The sequence below is a fragment of the Equus caballus genome, chromosome 24 (genome assembly GCF_041296265.1).
Source record: "Equus caballus isolate H_3958 breed thoroughbred chromosome 24, TB-T2T, whole genome shotgun sequence".
NCBI lineage: Eukaryota > Metazoa > Chordata > Mammalia > Perissodactyla > Equidae > Equus > Equus caballus.
In genome coordinates this window covers 27,634,336-27,655,894 of record NC_091707.1, presented here as the reverse complement: position 1 = coordinate 27,655,894, position 21,559 = coordinate 27,634,336, and the positions used below count along the sequence as shown (strand labels likewise).

General features: G+C 51.7%; 1 protein-coding gene and 1 long non-coding RNA gene across 2 annotated transcripts in view; both read right to left on the bottom strand.

Moving 5' to 3' along the window:
• RAD51B (RAD51 paralog B) overlaps positions 1-21,559 on the bottom strand; it is a 672,310-nt gene that overhangs the window by 697 nt on the left and 650,054 nt on the right. The gene's annotated exons all lie outside the window — the stretch shown is intronic.
• Positions 1,745-4,012, bottom strand: LOC111770320 (uncharacterized). Its single transcript, XR_002803506.2, has 2 exons — positions 3,478-4,012; positions 1,745-2,732 (listed from the first exon to the last, which is right to left on the bottom strand). It is a non-coding gene; the product is annotated as an uncharacterized lncRNA (long non-coding RNA).

Sequence of the window (21,559 nt, the reverse complement as noted above, 5' to 3'; positions counted from 1 at the left end):
CTTTTCAAAGCTTGTTTTCCTGTTTGAAAAATTACATAATAATACTTGTACCTCACAGAGTTTTTTGAGAATTAAATGAGATAATATATACTAAGTGCCTGGCATGGAGAAAGATCTCACTAAATGACAGCAAAGAAATGATTAGTATTACTATTGTGATTTTTTTTTTTTGAGGAAGATTAGCCCTGAGCTAACATCCACTGCCAATCCTCCTCTTTTTGCTGAGGAAGACTGGCCCTGAGCTAACTGTGCCCATCTTCCTCTATTTTATATGTGGGATGTCTGCCACAGCATGCCTTGACAAGCGATGCATAGGTCTGCATCTGGGATCCGAACCAGCGAACCCTGGGCCCCTGATGCAAAGCGCGTGAACTTAACCTCTATGCCACCAGGCTGGCCCCTGTTGTGATTATTTTCAAACTGGAACACACGTGTTTAAAGCATTTGGGGTCACTCAGTCCTCTTCTTGTGACAGATGCCTCCCTTTGATACTCAAGAAAGACCTCCTCCCTCCCCTCACCCTTCCTTTGAACACACCCCCCCCACACACTGCACACACACACACACACACACACACATATACACACATGCCACTGCACCTCTGCCTTCATGTTTCTGATGCAATGAAGGCCTGCCAGGTGTCGGGCTGTTGTTCCCCTGTCAGCCCTGTGCAGGAATGAGCTTTGGTTTTTGAGGTCCTAGAAAGCACCCATGTCCTCACTCCTGGTGTGGAGGGGACACGACATCATGGTCATCTCGAAGGAAGGACTTGGCCGGTTCCCTCAGGGAATGGGACCTTCAGAGGACAGGGAGAGTGAGCTTCCCTTTGACATTTGAAAGTCATCTGGCGCCTGCGTCTGTGCCTGGCTGTGCACAGTCCTAAGGTGGCAGGCAGTTTCCCAGGCCTCCATTCCTGCAGCGTGAATCACTAGGGAGAAAAGGAGCAAAGGAGAGTGACTGGAGGACTGACTGTGTTGGGCATCCGGGTGGCTGGCCAATCACTTCCACATCCCAAGGGCTCAGGATTGCAAGTCCAATGGCTGTGTGAGATCCTGAAAGACCCCCAGGCAGAGCCAGAGCCCCACGTGGTGGCAGGAACACAGCGCTCCCTGGCAACCGGAGCAGAGCTGCTTGTTGCAGCTGGGTGTGCGGGACCCTGGGGAGCAGCAAAACTGAAGCAAGCAACTCCCCATCTTCCCCAGTCACCCCCCACGCATCCACATGAACAAAGAGGGCCTGGCACCAGCCAGGGGCAAACACCCAGGGAAGGAGAACGTGAGACCAACGGGACTGTTGGTGTTGATTTGGTCTTAACCATCAGAGGGATCTCTGGTTATGACATCACCACATAGTTGTTTCTGCGGAAGCGTCCATGTTGGAGAGGTATTCTGGAGGGATTAATGGATGGAAAAGCCAAGGAGACAGCTCCCCTATTCCTCTTTATAGGTGAACGTGTGACAAGGGAACCCGACAGAAAGGGGCATCCTGCACACTCTGCTCCAAGAGTGTGGCTGCTGTTCAGCAAGCCCAGCTCCCCTGGCAGAAGGTGCATGGAGGACCTCATTCTTCTCGCTCCTACTTCCACGTCTTCTTCCCACCTCCATTTCCCGTTGTCCTTGTGTGTGTCAGCCTATGTTGGAACCCAAGCTCATTCCACCGTTGCTGACTTCTCCGAGCCGCCTCCCTTAATCCACCGAGGGGAGGATGTCATGACCCAGCCTCCAAAACATGAACAAACCAGAACCAGGGTTTTAACTTGTTTCAGTAGGAAGGAGGGAGGAGAAGGGTCACGAGTGAGATGTACATGGCAATATACCATAATGGGGAGAGAAGGGGACAGTGGCTGCCTGGCCCTTCTCGGTTGGGGGTAGTCGCCTAGTGAGGACTCCATGGGGCTTAGCTCAGCCGTCTGCACACCATCCCTCTGGAAAGGCCCCTCCATGGTGAGGGTGTTGAAGATGGGACATTCTGAGGACTCCACCGTCCCCCACAGTCAGCATCCGGGGGTCTCATTACAGTTTGCAGTAGTTGCCGGTTAGCTCAGTTGTGAACATACCCTGAGAGATGAGTCTGCATCATTCGACACTCAGGTAGAAAGGTGCCAGAGCCCTGGATGCCCTTCGCTAACCCCAGGCAAGGCAGCAGGTGGTGTCAACATTCAGCATTCTGGGTAGATGTGTCTGTACTCCCAGTGGGAGCCCAGAGGAGGAATCCAGGTCCACTCCTCAGTCTTGGGAGGCAGTAAGGGGTTCAGAGTCCCAGGTGCCTTTGATATGGACAGATCTTCTGCTGAAGACCTCAGGTCTTCAGGCTTTCTTTGCCCTGGGAAGCTGACTCTGAGACAGGGGACCCCACACCCTGCAGGGAGGTAAATGGGAAGGTCCCACCATGCCAGCAAGCTGGGTGGAATCATAGGTGTTGATGTGAGGAGTGGCCGGACCGGTTTCCAGCTTGAGACTTATGCGCGGAAAACTCGTTCCATTCTTCAACAACTGTCGACTCAGCCACGCCTGAGCCTGGGGAGACTGGCTGGCCAGGCAGTTTGAAGAGATGCGTGGCCAGTGCAGCCTCAGCTCTCACTCCATCAGTAAGCAGAACCCTTCCCAGACCCACAGAGCCTGATGGCGAGGCTCTTCATGTCTCACTGGAGGGACAGGCCGGAGACCCAAGGCAGCACGAGTGTTCAGAATCAGCCTCTGGGAGGACACGTCAATCGGTTGCCCTGGGGTGACCTGTGTGGGGACAAGCAGGGGATGAAAGTGGGATGTGGGTGGAGGCAGGGAGGGAGCCTTTGCAATGGGGCTAATTCTGAAGCAAAAATAACTGCCAGTGCAACATGAAGAAATACACACCATGAGCACAAATCTGAATGCATATGGAATGTATATGTGTGTGTGTGTGTGGGTTTGTCACTTGAAGACCTAAGGAAAAGGGGAAAAAATGCAAAAGAAGAAAAAAAGAAGTCCTTTCTATCCCTGTAACCATTAGAAAGAAAATGAAGTCCAAATTACATTCAGGGCTGCGGGGACAGAGGAAGAGAAGCAAGAATGGAAAAAACAGGCCATAAAGATGCCAGGGCTGCTTAAGCAGAAACATCTGTTGAAGTCATAAGACTCAGGGCCTGGTCAGGCTTCTAACAAACCCAGGAAGAGGAGAGTCTGTGCTGGATCAGGATGAGCCTCGTCCGCCCTGTGCAGGGCCCCCGGGACCCGCATACGTGCGGAGGAGACACCTTCTCGAGGGCTCAGCCTGGGCCTGGCTTCCAGCAGGAGAGGAAAGAGGGAGAGGGCGGGAGAGACGTCCCCAGGTCAGGAGGGGCCCCTAGCAGCGCTGGGGGCAGGGATGTGACAGCAGTTTGGAGCGCGTGTTTATTTAAAGCTTTAACTCACTGGGGTAGCCTGGGGAGCCACATGCCTCCACTCCTGCAGCTAAAGCAAGAAAAAATGAAGGTGGGGGAGGGGAGGGTCAGTTGCTGACCTGCACCGGAGTGGGGAGGCTGGGCTTGCTGTTTGCGAATGGAGCCACTCTCTTATTTGTGATTTTCCACTTAGGCCAATGGTCTAAGGCCTATCTCTTCTGACAACCACAAGAACGGCAGCCATATGCCACTTTCTGTACCCCATTCCTTATAAGTACCGCCTCATTTAATCCTCCAGCCATCCCATCATCCCCAGAATGGGCAGAGACTTGCGTGGCATCTTCAGGGAGGTTCTCCTACTAGTATTATGATCCTAGGAGGAAACTGAGGCTTAGCGAGGTTAAACGACTCGCCCAGGTCACCAGCCGTCTCATTCCAAGGAACACTCAGGGGCTGTCCCTCCTCTTTCCCCCGAAACGAATTTGAAAAGCAGCCTCAGCCAAGCGCCGCTGGGAGAGCAGCTCTGCTAAACAAGCCCAGTGATCGTGGAGACCTCGAGGTCCCCACAGACCTGTGGCTTGTCTGTCTCGGTGCTTGGTTACATTAGCCTGGAGAGTAGAGGGAGCTACAGCTACAGAACACACCACACAAAACAAAGGGAAGGGGGTTCGTGCCCCAACCCCACGGCAACGGAATCCTATCGTCTGGCAAGGAAACACAGAAATGGTAAAAGAAATGAAATCCAGACTCCATACTACTTGCTTGTGGGAAACGGTCACAGTGCCGTTTATAAGGCTCCACTACCAGTCAGATGCTGTGTTGCCTCTTCCTAGAAGCCCCGCCCCACGACCTGGCCCTGCCCGTCCACAAGCATTCAGTTCCTGCGCCCACAGCTCCACCCTCCCAGGAGGGCACTCGGGACCCTTATTTCCCACGTAAGGAGACTGGGGATGAAAGGCAACGACTGTTGGCTTCAGGGTTCATAGCCAGGGGTCTGTAAATGCCCCCAGAAAATGCAAAAGTGAAATAGCAAGAGGGCTGGCCGAAGTCCCATCTCCTGGGTAGCTTGCTTGGGAAGGAAGCAGCTCCGTGCTGCTAACATTTCCCAGGGTGGGAGCCTACGGGTGCCAGGCCCGTGCCTCATATCACCCTTTATGATGGGCAATATCACCTCCGCTTTAACCGAGAGGAAACTGAAGCTCAGAGAGGGTGCTTAACTTACCTGACATCACCAGCTACTGAGTGACAGAGCTGGAATTAGAATCCACAAGGAAGCACCCGTATGTTCTTAACTGTGCTCCAGTGCGTCTCCGACTCTAATGTGCCTCTGATCACCAGGCCATCTTGCTAAAGCATGTTCCCTAATTCAGCAGGGGCCTGAGAGTCTGTGTCAGTACCCAGCTCCCGGGTGATGGCCGTGCTGCAGACCCCAGGATGATACTCTGAGGAGCGAGAGTCTACACTCCACTACCTTCTTGAACCCATGCTTAACTGTGTCATTGGGGCTGGCATGTCTCTTCCTCTCAGATACAGCTTTGCCACCAGGACGGATTGAAAAACCACTCACGCAGCCCAGTCAGCTATGCTATGCATCTAATTATTGTTAATGGTCTCCCTCCTCCCTGTGACTTGGCTGAGTGTTGAAAACCCCAGCATCAGCTTTGGGTAAGAGAGGCTGGCAGCGGCCTTCTTCAGGGAGGCCACAGCAGATGGCGGGGGACGGCTGCTCCCCCGGGGCTGGGATAAGATTTGATATGATTCTGTATCTCGGGGAGAATCTATGTGATGAAATCTCCCCCAGTTGGCCTCTCCCATGAGCTGACAGGCATTTCCTGCTCAGATCAGCAGAGGAACTCGGGGTTTGCTCCTCCAGGGCCAATCTTGATGGGAAAAGGAGCAAAAAGCAAGAAGGCAGGAGCTGCCTTTGTCTGAGCCCAGACGACTTGGGTCCCTGGTTCTGCTCCATTTGTAGCTGGCTTTTTGGTTGCGGTCCCTGTGGCTGGCTTGAGGGCTCTGAGCATAGATCCTTCAGGAGGGCTGGGGTGACCTGCATTCCACAGAAAGGAGGGGCTGGGAGAGGCTCAGGCTCAGGTTTGCTCAGGAACACAAAGACAGGCTAGAAAGACAACCCAGAAAACCCAGGCCTGTGGCCCCCTGACAACTCTCCTTCTTCCAACAAACGTTGCTGAGGGCCTCCTGTGCGCAGGTGCTGTGCTGACACTGGCATGCAGCTGAGACCAGGATTCCCTGGCTGTGGCCCCACAGAGCTCACAGCTAGAGGGAGCTGACTTTTAAACAGATAACTGGACTTCCATGGAGTAAATGCAGAGAAAGGCGGTGCCTGCGATGTTGGGCTTACAGGCTCAGATTCCCTACCTGCCCCTGCCGATCATGCAACCTGGCTCTCTTTTCTCCAAGGTAAAACCATCACCTCTTTGGGACGACTCGCCCACTCTCACACTGCCTTGCCTTGGGTCTCCCTTTCTCCCCTTCCCAGCCTCCACCTCCCCTGACACCACCCTTTTAGAACCCACTGCACACCTTAGTGAAACCAGAGACACACACGGGCTTATGCTTCAGTGGGCATCTGGAACTTATCAGCACAGCAACTGGCGAGGTCGTTCCATGGGAATTCTGCAAATGTTTTGCCTTGGTCAAGAATAAAGGTGTGCCTGGAGGGGAAAGGTCAGGTCAGATGGGGAGGAGGCAAGAGTCAAGGCTGGGTGTGCAGAACGGAGGAGGAATTGGAACTGGAGTGCTGCTGCCGTCTGGTTACTCGGGGCTTGGCACCACCCAGCCTCCAACAGTCCTGGGGCAAATCGCTGCCCTTGGAGCAGGATGACCGTGGCTGTCTCTCCACACCAGCCGCAGAGGGCTGGGATCATAGTTGTTTTCCCCCTTATTCGTCTTCTCTTCCCCGGGCTAGGAGGTGATGGGCTGAGGGGAGAGGGTTTGGAGGAAGGCCGACTGCAGCTGATTCACTATGAAAGGAAACGCATAACGTGCTGTGGACGCTTTGCAAGGCGTGATGGGATCTGCAGCAGATGAGCAGTTGCCTTGGCGACGCTAATGAAAAGCAGGACTTGGGGGAGGTCCGAGAGCCCCCGTGGGCTGAGCTATCCCCTCTCTGTTGCTCCCCTCGCCTCCCCACCACCAGCCTCAGATCAAACTCCCCAAATATTTATAAAATCTCTACCAGAAACAGAGAAAGTCAGCCGCCCAGCCAGGCGTCTGCCCACGTCCTTCCGGAGCTGCTCGGGTGACACTCTCCAACGTGGCTCATTATTCTCTTTTTCTTCCTTGCAGTGAGCAGGGCAACCAGAGAAGGAGGGAGGGGAAAAAAGTGTTTGTTCTGCCTTATTCTGGCTGATTTTTGAATGGGGGAGTTTACGGGCCTTATTTTGGGCAGGTCACCCTGTCCCTAGTCACTCCCAGCCCCTCGGCCCCCTGTCTGTTTTTTGCTTGTTCCCTCCCTCTGTTAAAGCTGGGCTCCAACCTACACTCTCCGCTGGGTTACTCCTTGGCTGCCTACTCAGCCTCCTGCCCTCTGTGGCCCACCAGGCTCCTACCTGGGGCTTCTTGTTGGCCCCTGGGAAAGTCAGAGGGGACACTGCTAAGATGCTCTCTGTGCTTCCAGAATGAAAATACAAGGGACCATGGGGACAAGCAGCAGGAGGAGCTGGTGCCCTGCCACAGTGGAGCAGGAATTGGGCTTATTCTCCTTGAATTAAAGGGGATACATTGGGGAATCAGAGCTGGTCTGAGAAAATCTGGGTGACCTTTGCTAATCACTTTTTTCCTGGGTGGTTATTAAAATGGAGAGCAAAGAACTTGAAAAACAGGGTGTACAGAGGTGGGCTGCAGCTCTGGGTTCTCTCCTGTTAGTAGGTGGGAGGCACCATTTGCCCAACTGATGCGTCTATCAGGGGCTTGCCCTCATGGCCTCCCATTCTGCGGGTGACACAGACTTCCACGGAGAGAGGCAGCAGGCGCTGTGGGGAAGTCCTGGGTTGGGTCAGGAGGGTTGAATGTAATTCCAGCAGGTTCAGCCTGGGTAAGTGATGAAACCTTTCTCTCTCTCGGTTTCCTCATCTTCAAAAAACGAGGGTTGGATTAGGTGGTATTTAAGATCTCTTCTATTCCTATGAATTTTATGTAACAATGAAATGAAAGAAGAATAATGCCATATGGTAAAAAGTACTACCATGAATGTAATTCCTGGGCCACATGAGGGGTCCAGGTGGTAAACAACACAGGCAATAAACCAGGAGGAGACTTAATGGAAGTATTGGCTCCCTTCCATGGAGGTGAAACTTACAGTGTACCATGAAGGGTAAAAGGCGTCTGGATAGAAATGAGGAGGGAATTGAGCCAAGGGTAGATGAGGAGTTGTTGGAGCAGGGAGGAGCCGAGGGGTGGAGGTGAGCTGGCTGGAGTTGAGGCAGACGCTGGGAAACACTGGAAGGTAAGGTTCCATAGAGAAGGCTGGTCCAGGCAGTGGGGGAGGAGCGTGAGTGTCGGAGAGAAGAAAAGAGGCCTGCTCTAAGCCGTGTGATAGCTCCTGCTTCTTTGAAGATGGATGAACTTGCTTTGAGTGACTCCCACTAACACCTGAGCAGTGAGAGGTGAGAGGGTGCGAGGTCAGTAACTGGAGGTCAGGACCCTTAGTCATGGGCTCGTACGGCCCCCAGGAGGCTTTGGGTTCTGGCTGAGGGATCTGACTCTCCAGAGACACGTCCTTGTGTCACCTTTCTGCCAAGGAGGCCAGCCAAGTGGCACAGGCTGGTGGGGATTAGAGTCAAGGAGCGTGAGAGGAGGAGAACAAGCTCCCTACTGTGTCGGGAGCTTGCGATGGTGACACCTGAATGACCCTGAAGCACGAGATGTCGGGCAGACTCCCAGCCCGGGACAGAGAGGCACCTGGGCATCCTGAGGACTCTTCTAGGAAACTCCAAAACTCCTCCTTCTAGTTGTCATTGGCCACCCTTACTCCTACCAGGCACTGGTGCTGGTCCCGTGATTGGAATGGCCCTTGCTGTGGCCCACATTAGGGGTCTGAGCTGGCTGTCCTCCAGCCACAGCCCAGCAGCCATGGGCCAGGCGTCCACGGGTTCAAGGGCCATGTCCAACAAGAGCCCACACACGCCCCACTGCTGGACCTTGTTTCAGGTACTCGGATCCTGGAGCTCCCTGTCCAATTCCCTGAGCTTAATCCCAAGGCCAGTGTGGGCCTCTAGCTTAAGTCTGTCCTGCCAACAAGAGTGGACCCTGCCATGGTGTGCATACCAATGCCAGGCCATGGGGTGGATTTTGCTGGGGGTGGATGTGGAGCTTGGACATGTGTGCTCAAGGCCCCTCCTAGTGCCAGCTGGAGCCACATATGAAGCTAGCCCAGGGCTGGCTCTCCACACGTTCCAGTGTGGAACTCCAAGGGGTCCACAAATTCTAAATTCAAACTTGGCCTTCAGGGTGTCGTGAAGGTGTATTTGTCAAAGTCAGAGAATATTTAATAGTTTGTTAGCTTGATTTGTAACTTTCAAATATTTAGACATATGGAAGCCAGTCTCCCTTCTACTCTTACTTGGACCCCCAAATGTTAGGGGGTGGGTCTACATTTCCTAACCCATTTACAGCCTGTCTTCCAACTTACATGACTATTAAGGGTCATCTGGTCTCTGAAGAGTTTATCCTCTCCTGGAAGGCCTGCAGTTGCCCTAGGCAAACCTGATGGGCAAACCCAATGGACCCAAGGCCTTGACAAACCATCCCCCTCCCCGCAGCCAGTCCCAGGAGGCAGCGCAACAGAGTCCAGGCCAGCAGAGAGCACGACGCTCTCCCAAATGTGTCCCTTTGGCCTTGATGACCCATGAGGCTTGGGATCCTGTGTGTGGGCGTCCAGGGCCTGCCTTAAAGGAAGGCCGAGTGGGCCCCTGAGTAATTTTGAGGGAACCTGAAAGATCTCCTCAGCTTGCCAAAGTACCCGTTCCCCACCACGTGGTCTCTGGGTCTCAACTTCGTGCCTTTGCTCAGACTGTCTGATACACTCTGAGCATCGTCTCCACCCCATCTTAAAGGCAGACTACTCCATAGAGAAGGCCTGAGAGCCCAGTCAGACGTGAGCCATCCCTCCTCCTTCAAGAACCCACATCATCATTGCCATTACTATGATAAAAGTAACTGATGCTCACGGAAAAGATTCAATATCCAAAGAGGGGTAGAAAGTGAAAAGCAGAAGCTCCCTCACCTGCCTGAGCCCCAGTTGTCCTTCTCCAGAGGCGACCACTGAAACCCCGCTGCTTGTATCTCTCGTAGAAATAGTCTGTGCATATCCAAGGCTAGACCCGCTTGGCATCCCCGTCTGTTACTTGAGATCTCCAAGGGAAAAAGATAAAGAGATGAACACAGAGACATAACTAGAAAGAACATTGGGGGAAATGGGCTGGTTAGAAGAGGCCGAGAGGGGCAAATAACCATGAGAAGGAAGCTGAGGCATCAAAGAGGGGAGCAGAAATGTGGAAGAGTGCAGCATCATGGATGCCACGAGGGAAGACAGTGGGAGGTGTGTGTCAGGGATGGCAGAGGACTCAAGACAGCGAGAGCGGGGTGACTGAGGGAGTCTTTCAGTGGAAGAGCAGCAGCGGAAGTAACCCACGTATATAACAGTGTCATCCCTATGTTGGCCACTGTTGTAAGTGCTTCCCATGTGTTAACTCATTTCATCCTGACGAGAGTCCCCATTTGCAGATGGAGACTGAGGGGCAGAGCACCAAGTGTTCCAAGTTCACACAGCTGGTACAAGGAAGGGATGGGGTTTGAAGCCTGGGAAACCAACGTGTGCTAAGCACTATGCTTCAGCCTGATCACAGCCAGTCTGTGAGCAGCAGGGAGGAGGTGGGGCAGAGCGGCAGGGCCTCCCTGACGTGGCTTGCATCATGTCCAGAACCGCCTTCCAGAACACAGAGGAGACTGAGGAAGGAGAGGGGATAAATCAAAAAGGGAAATGAGAGGATCCCAGAACCAAGGCCCTGCGTTGTCCTGGGACAGTGGGAGCCAGCAGAGGCCTCAGGGAGGGGAGGGCAAGCGGCTGCTCTGCAGGGAATCAGGGCCTCCCAGGATGGCACCTTTCAAAGGCCCCTTCAGAGCTCCACACTGGCCCCGCTGGGTCCTTCCCCTCTCTCCTGCCTCCGCTCCCTGTTCCCACCCCCTTCTTGGGCCTCCCCCACCTCCTCCTGGGCAGATTGTCTCGACAAGGCCCTTCACGGATCCCTCTGCCCTTGACTGTGGAGGGCATGATGCCAGGAGAGGTGGCCATGCACATTTTCTCCCTTGCATTTTCTTTCTTGGGTGCTCTGATGGCCGGGCCAGCCAGCCCCCTTGGAAGGGATGCCTGTGGGAACAGGAATTGGGGTCAGAAGTTGTGCCCCACATGGCAGGTCCAGCTCTATCCAGGTAGATTTGGGAGTTGCTGGTGTATTTAGGAACCATACAAATAGGGCTGCTGGATGAAATACAGAATATTCAAAGCAACTGGGATTTTAGACGAATAAAGAATAATTTTTTGGGCCAGCTCCATTGGCCGAGTGGTTAAGTTTGCACTCTCCGCTGCAGCGACCCAGGGTTTGGATCCTGGGCGCGGACATGGCACCACTCGTCAGGCCACCTTGAGGCGGCGTCCCACATCCCACAACTAGAAGGACGTGCAACTAAGATATACAACTGTGTACAGGGGGGGTTTGGGGAGATAAAAGCAGAAAAAAAAAAAAAAGATTGGCAACAGTTGTTAGCCCAGGTGCCAATCTTTAAAAAAAAAAAAGAATAATTTTTCATTGTAAGTGTGTCCCAAATATTTTGTGGAACATAGTTATACTAAAAATGTATTCATTGTTTATCTGAAATTCAAATTTAAATGGATGTTCTCTATTTTTATTTGCAAAATCTGGCAATGCTACCCTCCACACAAAGCCCCAGCCTGGCTCCAAGGACCCGGTCAAAGAGAAGCCCAGGCCGGTGCTATGCCTTTCATCTAACAGACCTGCTTAAGTCCTTGTGCTCCAGGAATAAAAGAAATCTCTGAGCTGTTTTGGTGTATTGTCTGAGAAGTTCAAGTGCCAAGTTAAGAGGTCCCTCCACTGGTTCACTCTGGAGGGGGCCTATATCTCTGTGGGTGGTAGCTGGGGGCAGGGAAAGGGGGAGCTTGGCGGTCTGGAAGCAGCTGGACAAATGTCTTAAAACAGAAGACTGGGGGCTGGTTCCTTGCATGGGAAGCTCCAAAGTGACTTGTCTCCAGACCTTTGAATTTTCAAGGTGAGTGAGGCCATGTGTGCAAAGGGAAATCGAGGCTAATCTCTCTGGAGGGAAGACAAGCTTATGACCCAGATCACTGGATACCCCAGCAGTTTCCAAGAGCTAGGTTGTGGGTAGGGCAAAACACAGATCTATTAGATACCCCTCAAGTGCACTCTCCTCTCCTCCTTTCTCTTGTCACCCCCTCCATCTGCCAAGTGTTGGAAGGCATGTGGTTTGGGGCACGATGTCCAAATCCAGACCACCGTCCCTGAACTCCCTGCTGGATTTTGGTCCTCATGACCCTGTGACCTACTTCTTCTGATGTATCCTTCAAGGAGAGAGGTCATCAAAAGACATCTAGGACCTGGGGCTCTGATGTGAAGCTTTGTGTGTTTGTTTTTAACTAATTGTGTAGCAGGTAATGCATGAGGTGGGCTGCTAGATTCTGAAACCTCTGTGAAGGCATGTCACACTACCCATGGGGAGAAATTACTTTATTCATTTTTGCTTTCACTTCCATTGGCAACGAGTTCCAACAGCCGTCACCACCTTCTGCTGCTTGGGCAGTAACATGTTCGAGGACGTACCGATGACACACACCCCAGCACAGGAGGGGCAGGAGGTTTTTCAGGAGATTGCCTGATGGAATGACCCAAGCACTGGGCCAGCATGAAGTCCTCCAAAGCAGGAGGCATGCCCAACATTCCCTCTGATTTGAACCTACTCCTGAGAACACGTCTAATTTCATTCATTCATTCAATAGATACTTATGGAGCACCCACTACATGGAAGGCATTTTTCAAAGTGTGGGAGATATAGGTTTGGAGAAAATAGACAAAGTCTTTTATGTGTGTGTGTGTATGTTAACAGCGAGATGATTAACATATAAACACAAATATATCTGGTGACAATAAATGCTATAGAGAAAAATAAAGCAAGTAAGGGGGACAGAGAGTGCTTGGGGGGTGACAAGGTTGCTCTTTTCTACAGGAAGGTGAGGGAAGGCTTTTCTGATGAGGACTTAGGGGATAGAGCATTCCGGGCAGAGGGATCAGCAAGGACAAGGGTCTTGAGGTGGGACCATGCCCATCCTGTTGGAGGAACAGTGTAGAAGTCAGTGCTCAGAGCAGAGAAAGCGGGAGTTGAGAAGAGGTGAGGGGTGGGGCCATATCAGTCGGGGCCTTGTAGGGCATTGTAAGGACACTGTACTGTCACTGTAAGGACACGGGGCATTGTAAGGACTCTGAGTGAGGTTGGAAGCCCCAGGAGAGCTGGGAGCAGAGGCGGGACATAATTGGTTTACATTTTAAATGGTTCACCCTACCTTCAGTGTTGAGAACCGATTGCAGGGAGTCCTGGGGAGGCTTTGCAATAATCTAGGTGAGAGGTGATGGTAGCTTTGCCCAGTGGAGCAGCAATCCAGGTGGTAAGAGGTTGTTGGAGTCTGAAGTTATTTTGAAGGAATCGTCAATAGGATTTGCTGATGGCTTCAATGTGGGGTGTGAAATTCCTGGAGGAGGCAAGGATGACTCCAAGACTTTTGGCCTGAACAATTGGAAGGAAAGCATTACCCTTTACGGACATGGGGAGACTGAGGGAGGAGCATGTTGGCAGGAACATCAGGAGTTTGATTCTGGATATGTTCATCTGAATATGCCCCATAGATATCCCAGTAGCGATGTCGAGTCAGCAGTTAGCCATGCCATTCTGGAATTGAGGGGAGGAGCCCAGGCCAGAGATTCAGCTTGGGAGTTCCCAGGAGATGGATGTCATGTAAAGCTATGAGACAGCATGAGATCATGTGGGGAGTGAATAATGATGGAGAAGAGGTCTGAGGGTGGAGCTCTGAGGACCTTCTCTGCCACTCACCAGTGATGCTGGGGAGCCACGCTCAGCGTTCAGTGTCCAGTCACATCACTCACAGCAAGGGCTGGTTCTTTTGGGGTGCAGATTTTCTAAATCAAGAACAGGCTTGGGAATGAGTGATGGCTCTAAGATGGATTGCACACCTGTTCCACTGGACATGGAGGAGGTGTTCAGGGAAATGGCAGATCTTGGTGTCCCTACACCCAAGGCTCCAGCTAGCAAAGCAGGCAATGAGACTTAAGGCGTACGCAGTGGGAGACCCTCTGCGGGCATGAAAGCCAGGCTACGTAGGTAGGGGATCTTGCGTGGAGATGCTTGTGTGCCGGTGACGGGCTCTGGGGCCAAGCAATGTCTGATGAAGTGGGTCCCAAGAGGCTGGCTATGCCTGGGTGAGTGGGTGCTGAGGGGAAGGGTCTCAGAGGATGAAATGAGAGAAGGCAGAGAGGAAGCTTTTAACGTAGTGGTTCAGAGAGTGGGCTCGGCAGTCAGGCTGACCTGGGCTCAGCTGGAGCAAGCTACTAAGCCATGCAATCAACAAGGAGCTTAGCATGTGTCCACAAATGACAATCAGTAAATGGTAACCGTTAGTATTGTTAACGAGCATTCATGATGTTTGGATACTCTGTATCCAGGCCTATTCAGACCAAGATTGGAGGACAGATTTCAGAAAAAGCAAGGACCCCACACTGTCCCTCTAGACATGAGTCCAGTTTCTAGAAATGGCTATACTGAAGGTAAAACAAGGAGGAGAATTTTTCCGATGAAGTGGGGAGCAGCTCCCTTACTGAGAGAAACACACATTGGGAGAATTCACTCTCGGCAAGAACACATTCTTGTCTCCAAGTGAGACAAGAAAGGGAGGAAGGCAACACCAGACGGTCCCAAGCACAGAGCCAGAAAGCGGGGCAGAGAGACTGATGCATCACTGGATTAGCAAAGAGGCTGAGCTCAGTAGCAGGAGACTAGGAGGGGGCCACCAACACGTTCTTTTCAGAGAGGAGAACTGGAAGTGCACCCTGCGACCAGCCTCACTCTTTCTTTCTGAGAGGAAACAAGGCCTAGAACAAGCAAAGAATCCTGAGGTTGGGCCGCTGGTGGGCAGAAGGGCTAAGACCAGGCCCCTGGGCGATGGAAGCCACAGAGGGGGATCAGCACTGAGGTGTGAGGAAGGTGTGGAGTGAAGGGTAAAAGATAGGAACGCTGGCTCACGGCCTGGGATTTAGAACCTCTGGCTATGACCAGCCCGGGACTAGACTTCTTATTCTTGTTAAGTAAAAATCAGAGGAACAAAGAGTAAAATCCCAAGAATAATAATTTTGCATTTCACTGTGGAAGCATCGAGACTGAAAGGAGAGATGACTCCTTGGTTATCTTTTGAGGCTGGGCCTTCATTTTCAAAATGATTAAAATCATGGGCAAGGCCAACGACGAGCAGGGACCAGTGGCTTTGCTCTAGGTCTCCGTGGAGGGGCGGTCAGTTCCCTGGGCCCCATGAACATGGAACATGCAAACTTAGCATTCGCCCTCTCTCCTCACCCCGTGTATCTCTTCTTGAGTCATAGTCATCATGGAGATCAGATTGGCTTTCTGGCTTTTAGGCTAAAGATCAAGACCTGAAAAGACTTGAAACCAAACTGGAAATTCTGCTTCCATCTCCATAACTCTCTGTCAGTCTCTCAGCTCCTTCTGTTTATGCAAGAGGGCATTGGTCTCTCGTGTTCTGACATAGGCTCTGGCCTCCCAAGCTTGCTTTCCAGGAAATCTCAGTAAATTACAAACAGAATAACCCTATTTATTCCTCCTTTATCCAGACTTTTTAAATAAATAAAAGAAAATTAAACATTTTCTTTTGCTTTTAAAATAAATGCGGGCTGGGATCTGCTGTACCGAGGCAGTAGTGAGCTCAGCAACCAGCATGGATTCTGAGTCAAGAGGGCGAGCACCCAGCCCAGGCCCTCTGACCCCTTGTTGACCTTACATTGTGCCCCTGACCCAAGTCAAGGTACAAACCAGGTCTGGCCTCCACCACCGCTGGTCCAATAACAGAGTTCAGAGTTCGGAGTTCAGTACTCCTCTGAACTGATCTAATTGTTAGCACACAAGGATGTCTCCTACCGTAGCAGCTCTCAAGTACCAAGGACTGAGAATGTATCCTGCCCTGAGAATGTTTCCCTACATCCTTTAGGGCTGGTCATGCCCATGGCTTTAGTGTCTCTGTCTACAAAGTAAGACCTGTTCCTCATCACCAGGTGCCATGGAAAGGATGCCAGGAGACTTGCCTTAGAACAAGGGTTTCAAGCTTCATGCATCCTCAATCTTCCTATTAGGGTCTTGACACATCCTTCCCCAAAGCCTCTAGATCCACAAAGGATGAACTTAGCTGCCTACTGGGCAAGCAGCCTGGGTGCAGGGGCGGCTGCTGGTGAGGTTTCTAGAATGAGCAGGGTGGAGTGCCTGGGCAGTTGCTGAATCTTCCTCTTTGGGAGACTCCAAGCTCACCAAGGGGGTGTGTGTTGGGGTGGCGGGGTAGGTTATGGGAAGAAGGATGGAATTTGTCTTCTGGAATTTACCAGGCAAAGTTTTGGGATTCACTGGTCAATTTCAATTTACCAAATGGAGCCCAAGACCCAGAGAAGCACCCACTAAGCTCATTTCACTCCAAATCAGCTGGACCCCAAACCTTTGTAGGTTTTCCATCTGGGGAAAAATGCAATCTGGTGACCTCCAGAGATATGGGGGGGGGTGCTTGTTATATAGTCTTCAGAGTCAGACAGACCTGAGTTTGGATTCTGTTTAGAAGCCGTATGAACTTGAGCAATTCTGTAACTCCTCAGAGACTCAGTTCCTTCATTTTCCAGTTGAGGATAAGAAAACACACTCAGTTCCTTCATTTTCCAGTTGAGGATAAGAAAACACACCCTCATCATATGTTTGCTGATTCAGTAGTTCTGACTGAATACCCCTGGCCGAGCAGCCCCCACTGAAGAGATGCATCAAAAGGCCTTGACACAATGCCAGGCACAAAACCGATGCCTAGTGAATGGGATCACTTGTTATCATCTGAGCCTGTCCCCATGGCTTCCCATTAGAGAAGCAGTCATTTTTGAGAAGCCTCTCGGAAGCTAAGATCCTTTTAGTTAAAGACTTATTAAGGCAATCAGAAATCCAGTCAAGACAACATTTCCTCTTCTCTAACCTCAGAGTGGGTTTGTTCTCTAACCTCAGAGTGGGTTTGGACGAGAAGACTTCAATCACCCCCCTGCATCTTTGACCCCTTGGCCTGTTTCCCTAGTCGCCCACACCCAGCAGCCCCAGACCAAAAACCCTGGCTAAACAGCAGGCTTTCACCGCTCTCTGAGGACCTCTTGGATCTGACTAATGAGGTTATCACAGGTGCTGCCTTGCCACCAGCCATGAAAAAAATAAACTATTCTCCGTTGGAGAATAGTGATGAGGGACACATGCCCAGAACCTGCTACCGCGGGGATCTCAAACCCAGGGCCATTTCAGTAACACACTCCTGTCTCACCGCCCAAGATCCACTGACCAGCCCCTCGGTCTCTCTAGGGCAGGCCTGGTGGATTCAGCATGGAGGCCTCAGTGCCCTGGACTCGCTCAGGCCATCCTCTTGGTCCCATCTATACAGGCTGCTGAACTATTGGGTGGGAGGACAAGCGCTAGCTTTTGGGAGAGATCAACAATGACTTCTCAGTTTTATTATTTTAAACAATGTCCTGTGGGTGGGTCAGAGTTTTGAGGACTGAGAGTTAGACCCATGTGGCCAGTGGTGTCGTGAGTGAAGACATAGCTGCTTGTCACCCCTGGCATGCTGGAGTCGGGTTGAGGGTAGAGAGAAGAGCTTTGAATTCCCTTCAATAGGTGAGTGAGTACAAAAAAAAGAAAATAAAAAAGGCAGTCAATGAGAATGGGTAATTGATCTTAGCTCAGAAATACGTGCTGCTTGTCCTTGTCTGCCAGGCTACACAGCAGGAACTGAGCACCAGAGAGGAGCTAAAGTCGTCATCTGTGAGCTGAGTGGAAGCTCTTCCACTTGGTGGCCCAGGAACAGGCATAGGCTGAGACCTGGGATCTGGATGTGGCCTTTAGCCTCCCTAGAACATCGGGGTCTTGAGAGGAGTCCTGGGGCTTCATCCGTTCATTCAACAAATATGTGCTGCAGCTTTATTCCTGGTGGAACATGCTGGAGTTGTGTTCTCAGTGTGAGAGACAGATAATAAGCAACAAATACATATCCCATGTGTTATTCAATGACAATTTTACGGAAAAAAATAAATTGGGCAGGGGGAAAGGGAGTCTTTGGGTAGGAGTGCCAACAAAGATAGGGTGTTTTTTTCTTTATGCAGAGTGTCAGCAAAGACCTCCTTGAGAAGAGAAGGAGCCAACAAAGTATGGGGAGTGGAGGAGAGCAATCAGGCATAAAGACTAGCAAGTACCAGGACACTGAGGCCAGCAGGTGGCTGGCTTCCTTGAGGTGCCAAGGAGTCCAGTGTAGCTGGTGAGGAGAAGAGAGGGAAGGAGAGGTAGTAGGAAGTGAGGGCAGAGAGGGCTAGATCAAGTGGGCCTATAGGTCACTGTGAGCCTCTGGCTTTTACTGAGCAAGATGGGAGCCACTGGACAGTTCTGAGCTGAAGGGCGACATGATTAAATGTACACAGATCACCCTGGCTGCTGGGAGTGGACTGTGAGCAGGGTAAAGTGGAAAGAGGGTGGCTGCCCCAGTAATCCAGGTGAGGGATGCTGGTGCCCCACAGCCTGGGTTTGAATCCTGACTCCATCGCATATGACCTATATCACCTGAATAGGCTACTTAATCTCTCTGTGCTTCTGTCTCCTCACCTGTAAAATGGGCTAGTACCCATTCTTCACTGGGTTCTTTCTAGCGTTGTTGTGAGGATTAAATGAGGTCAAACATGCACAATGCCTGGAACGCAGTAAGAGCTCAAATGTGAGCCGTTATTACGCTGCTGCTGCTGTCACTGCTCTAAGTGGAACACGGGCAGTTTGGAGACAAGAAGTCAAGGTCTGCAGGGCCGAAGGGGGATCAAGATTGAAGCTACCAACTGGAAGGTCAGTCCTGGAAGCCAGGACTCACTTGGAGGTCAGGATAAGCGGGTCACAGGTGAGTGGACAGCTCAGCTCTAGAAGCCAGGTGATGGTCTGCAGGTGGGCAGTGGCGGGGGTGGGGGGGGGCACCCCAGGAGTTATCTGGGTGGCTGACTGGAATCAGGAGCTCCAGGCAAGGAAACTGGGAAACAGGGAGTTGAGTCCCGGGAAGAGCATTAAAGAAGGGGCTCTCCAAGAGGACCAACTGAGACATTGTCCAGCTGCAAGGACAGCTCAAGAGCAAATGGCCAATGCCACATTTCGTTTCAAGAGTTTTGATGGACATCCTGAAGAGCAGCGTCAGCTTCCAGCAAGGTAGGAAGCCGGGCAGCTGCTGGCACAGTCCAGCTTGCGAGACGTGAAGTCTGAGAGGCAGGTGGGCAGGGTCCACGAGGCAAGGCTGGGGCTGATGTGTAGGAGAGTGACTTAAACCCACTGTAAGTTTGAGAGGCTCCAGGGGACCACTAGACACTGAGCGGAACCCACCAGTGTATTTGGATTAGAGATAATATCTCAAAAGTTTGACTAGACATTTAAAAATGGATTACAAACATCCCTGCTGCTAAGCCAGAAGACATGGGACAGAAACTGAGGACTCAAGGCCAAGTGTTTGTGTGGAGCATGAACTAGCCAGCAGCGGGGTTCTAGGGGGTATGTGGGCTAACAAACCTCTCCAGAATGGCATGTTGCCTAGTTCTTAGAATTGTCCTTTATAGATTTATTCTGATACACGATGAGATAAAATCAATGTCTGAGTCCTGCATTTGCCTCTAGCAGCCCCTTCTTCCTCTTAGAGACTGTTTACTCTTATTTTTCCCTGCTTCTGACAAACTTGATTATCTGGCTCTTGAGTGAGGACCTGACGGGGGGAGGGGGGCAGTCTCTCAAAAAATAGCCAACAACCAAACAGCCAACCAACCAATAACTGACCAACCAACTAACCAAATCTAGTAGGCAGAATAATGGCCCCTCAAAGATGTCTGTGTTCCAATTCCTGGAACCTGTGAATATGTTACCTTCCAAGGCAGAGGGGAATTAAGGTTGCTAATTGGCTGGCCTTAAAATAGGCATATTGTCCTGGATTATCCGAGCAGGCTCAGTATAATCACAAAGGTCCTTAAACATGGAAGAAGGAGGCAGAAGAGGAGGTCAGAGTGATGAGATGTGAGAAGGACCCAACCCTCCACTGCTGGCTTTGCCAATGGAGCAAGGGCCGCAAGACAAGGAATGTGGGCAGCCTCTAGAAGCAGGAAAAGGCAAGGAAACAGATTCTTCCCTCACACCGCTCTGACAACACTCTGATGTTAGCCCAGTGGACCTGCAGCAGACTTCTGACCTCTAGAACTGTAAATCATGAATTTGTATTGTTAAAGCCACTAAGTTTGTATAATGTGTTACAGCAGCCATAGAAAACGAACTCACTAACCATCCAAACTCTCTCTCTCTGTTCCCAGCTTCCCTGAAGGCCAGTGCTGCAGCATGCATGGCCCTCAGCCTGGTTCTCTAGCCTTAGGTCACGAGGTCGCCTGCCCCGTGCTCATCAGAGAAACTTGCTGGTCCTCGACCGCCTCTCCCTTTCACCTCTGCCAACGTTGGAGACTCCTCCTGGAAAGGTCGTTTTGTCTTACATTTGCAGAGAGCTTTCAGGCTTACAAAGCACCTTCCTTGTTTGGTGTGAAGTTGAAAAGAAATGACGTACATGTGACTCTTTGCAAATGGGAAGGCAAACACAAACATGAAGCACATGAGATTTTATTTATTTACTTTATGACTCTCCAGCCGCCCAGCCAAAGGCCTCTGAATGCTGCCAGGGCTGTCCCCTTAGGGCGGTGGCCACGGTGTCTGGAACTGTAGTTCCATACATGCAAAAGTTACCCTCTTACTAGGTCGAAGCCTCTTTGAGGGCAGGGTTCTGGACTTCAGTCTTTATCTTGGGAACCCCACAGGGAGGAGCTTAGCTGTGGTAAAAGTGGGCATGGGGGTGACGACAAGAGGGTCAGAAGGTCACAACAGGTTGCCAATGGCGCTGGCCTCATCTTGGCCACAGTCCCCGGGCTGAGATGCCGAGGATAGGGCCATGCTGTCGCCCCTTTCCATAGAGTGGGGTGTGCAGTCAACAGCTGCTGGAAAATGCATTTCTCTCAGTTCCCTCCTTGGTGTTTTCAGGTCCTATCATAGCCGCCTCCTGATGCCTCTGGCCATGGCTGCCTCTGGCCTGTCCTCTGCAAAGTGGCAAGGCTAGCTTCCTGCAGCCTTGCGCAAGCCCAGACCTTCTTGCCTACAGTCAAAGCACCGCTTGGAGAGAGTCTTAATTCTGGGCCTCTCCTAATCTCAGGCTCCCCCACAGGCCCTGCCCTGGCCTCAGCTTCCGGGCAGGCCAGCCCTCTGGCTGCTCCCGTCCTCACAGGTGGGGGGAATGGATGTAGGACAAGGATGCAGGGCAGAGGCACTGGGTATGGGGACCCAGGGGCCACCAGGGCAGGCTCGCTCTTCCCTGTTGTTGGCACAGCTTGTCCTGTTACCCTGGGCCACTTTAGGTAAACAGGGGAAAGAAAACAACATCTGTCAGCTTCAGAATGAACCCATCGGGAAAGGAATGTTATTGCCAAGTGTTCTCAGAGGGCACAACAAGCAAGGTGAAAACCTGCCTTTACCATCACACACCAGTTCCCTGCCGTGGCCCCTGGTGGCCCTGCTGTGAGCAGAGGCCTGGTACCCCTTAAAGAGAGACCCTTTCTACCTGCCTGTCTTCACTTTTCCAGGGTTCCATGGCCTGTTCCCTCAGCTCCTGGGTGAGGGGCTCTCAACTGAACAGCCAGTGGGGGGCAGAGGCTGCCAGGATTCAGGCTGCTGTCAGGCTGGGCCCCCTGGCAAAACTGAGAGCCCATGGCAGTGTCTGCTGCTGGCTGTGCCCTTTCAGCAGTG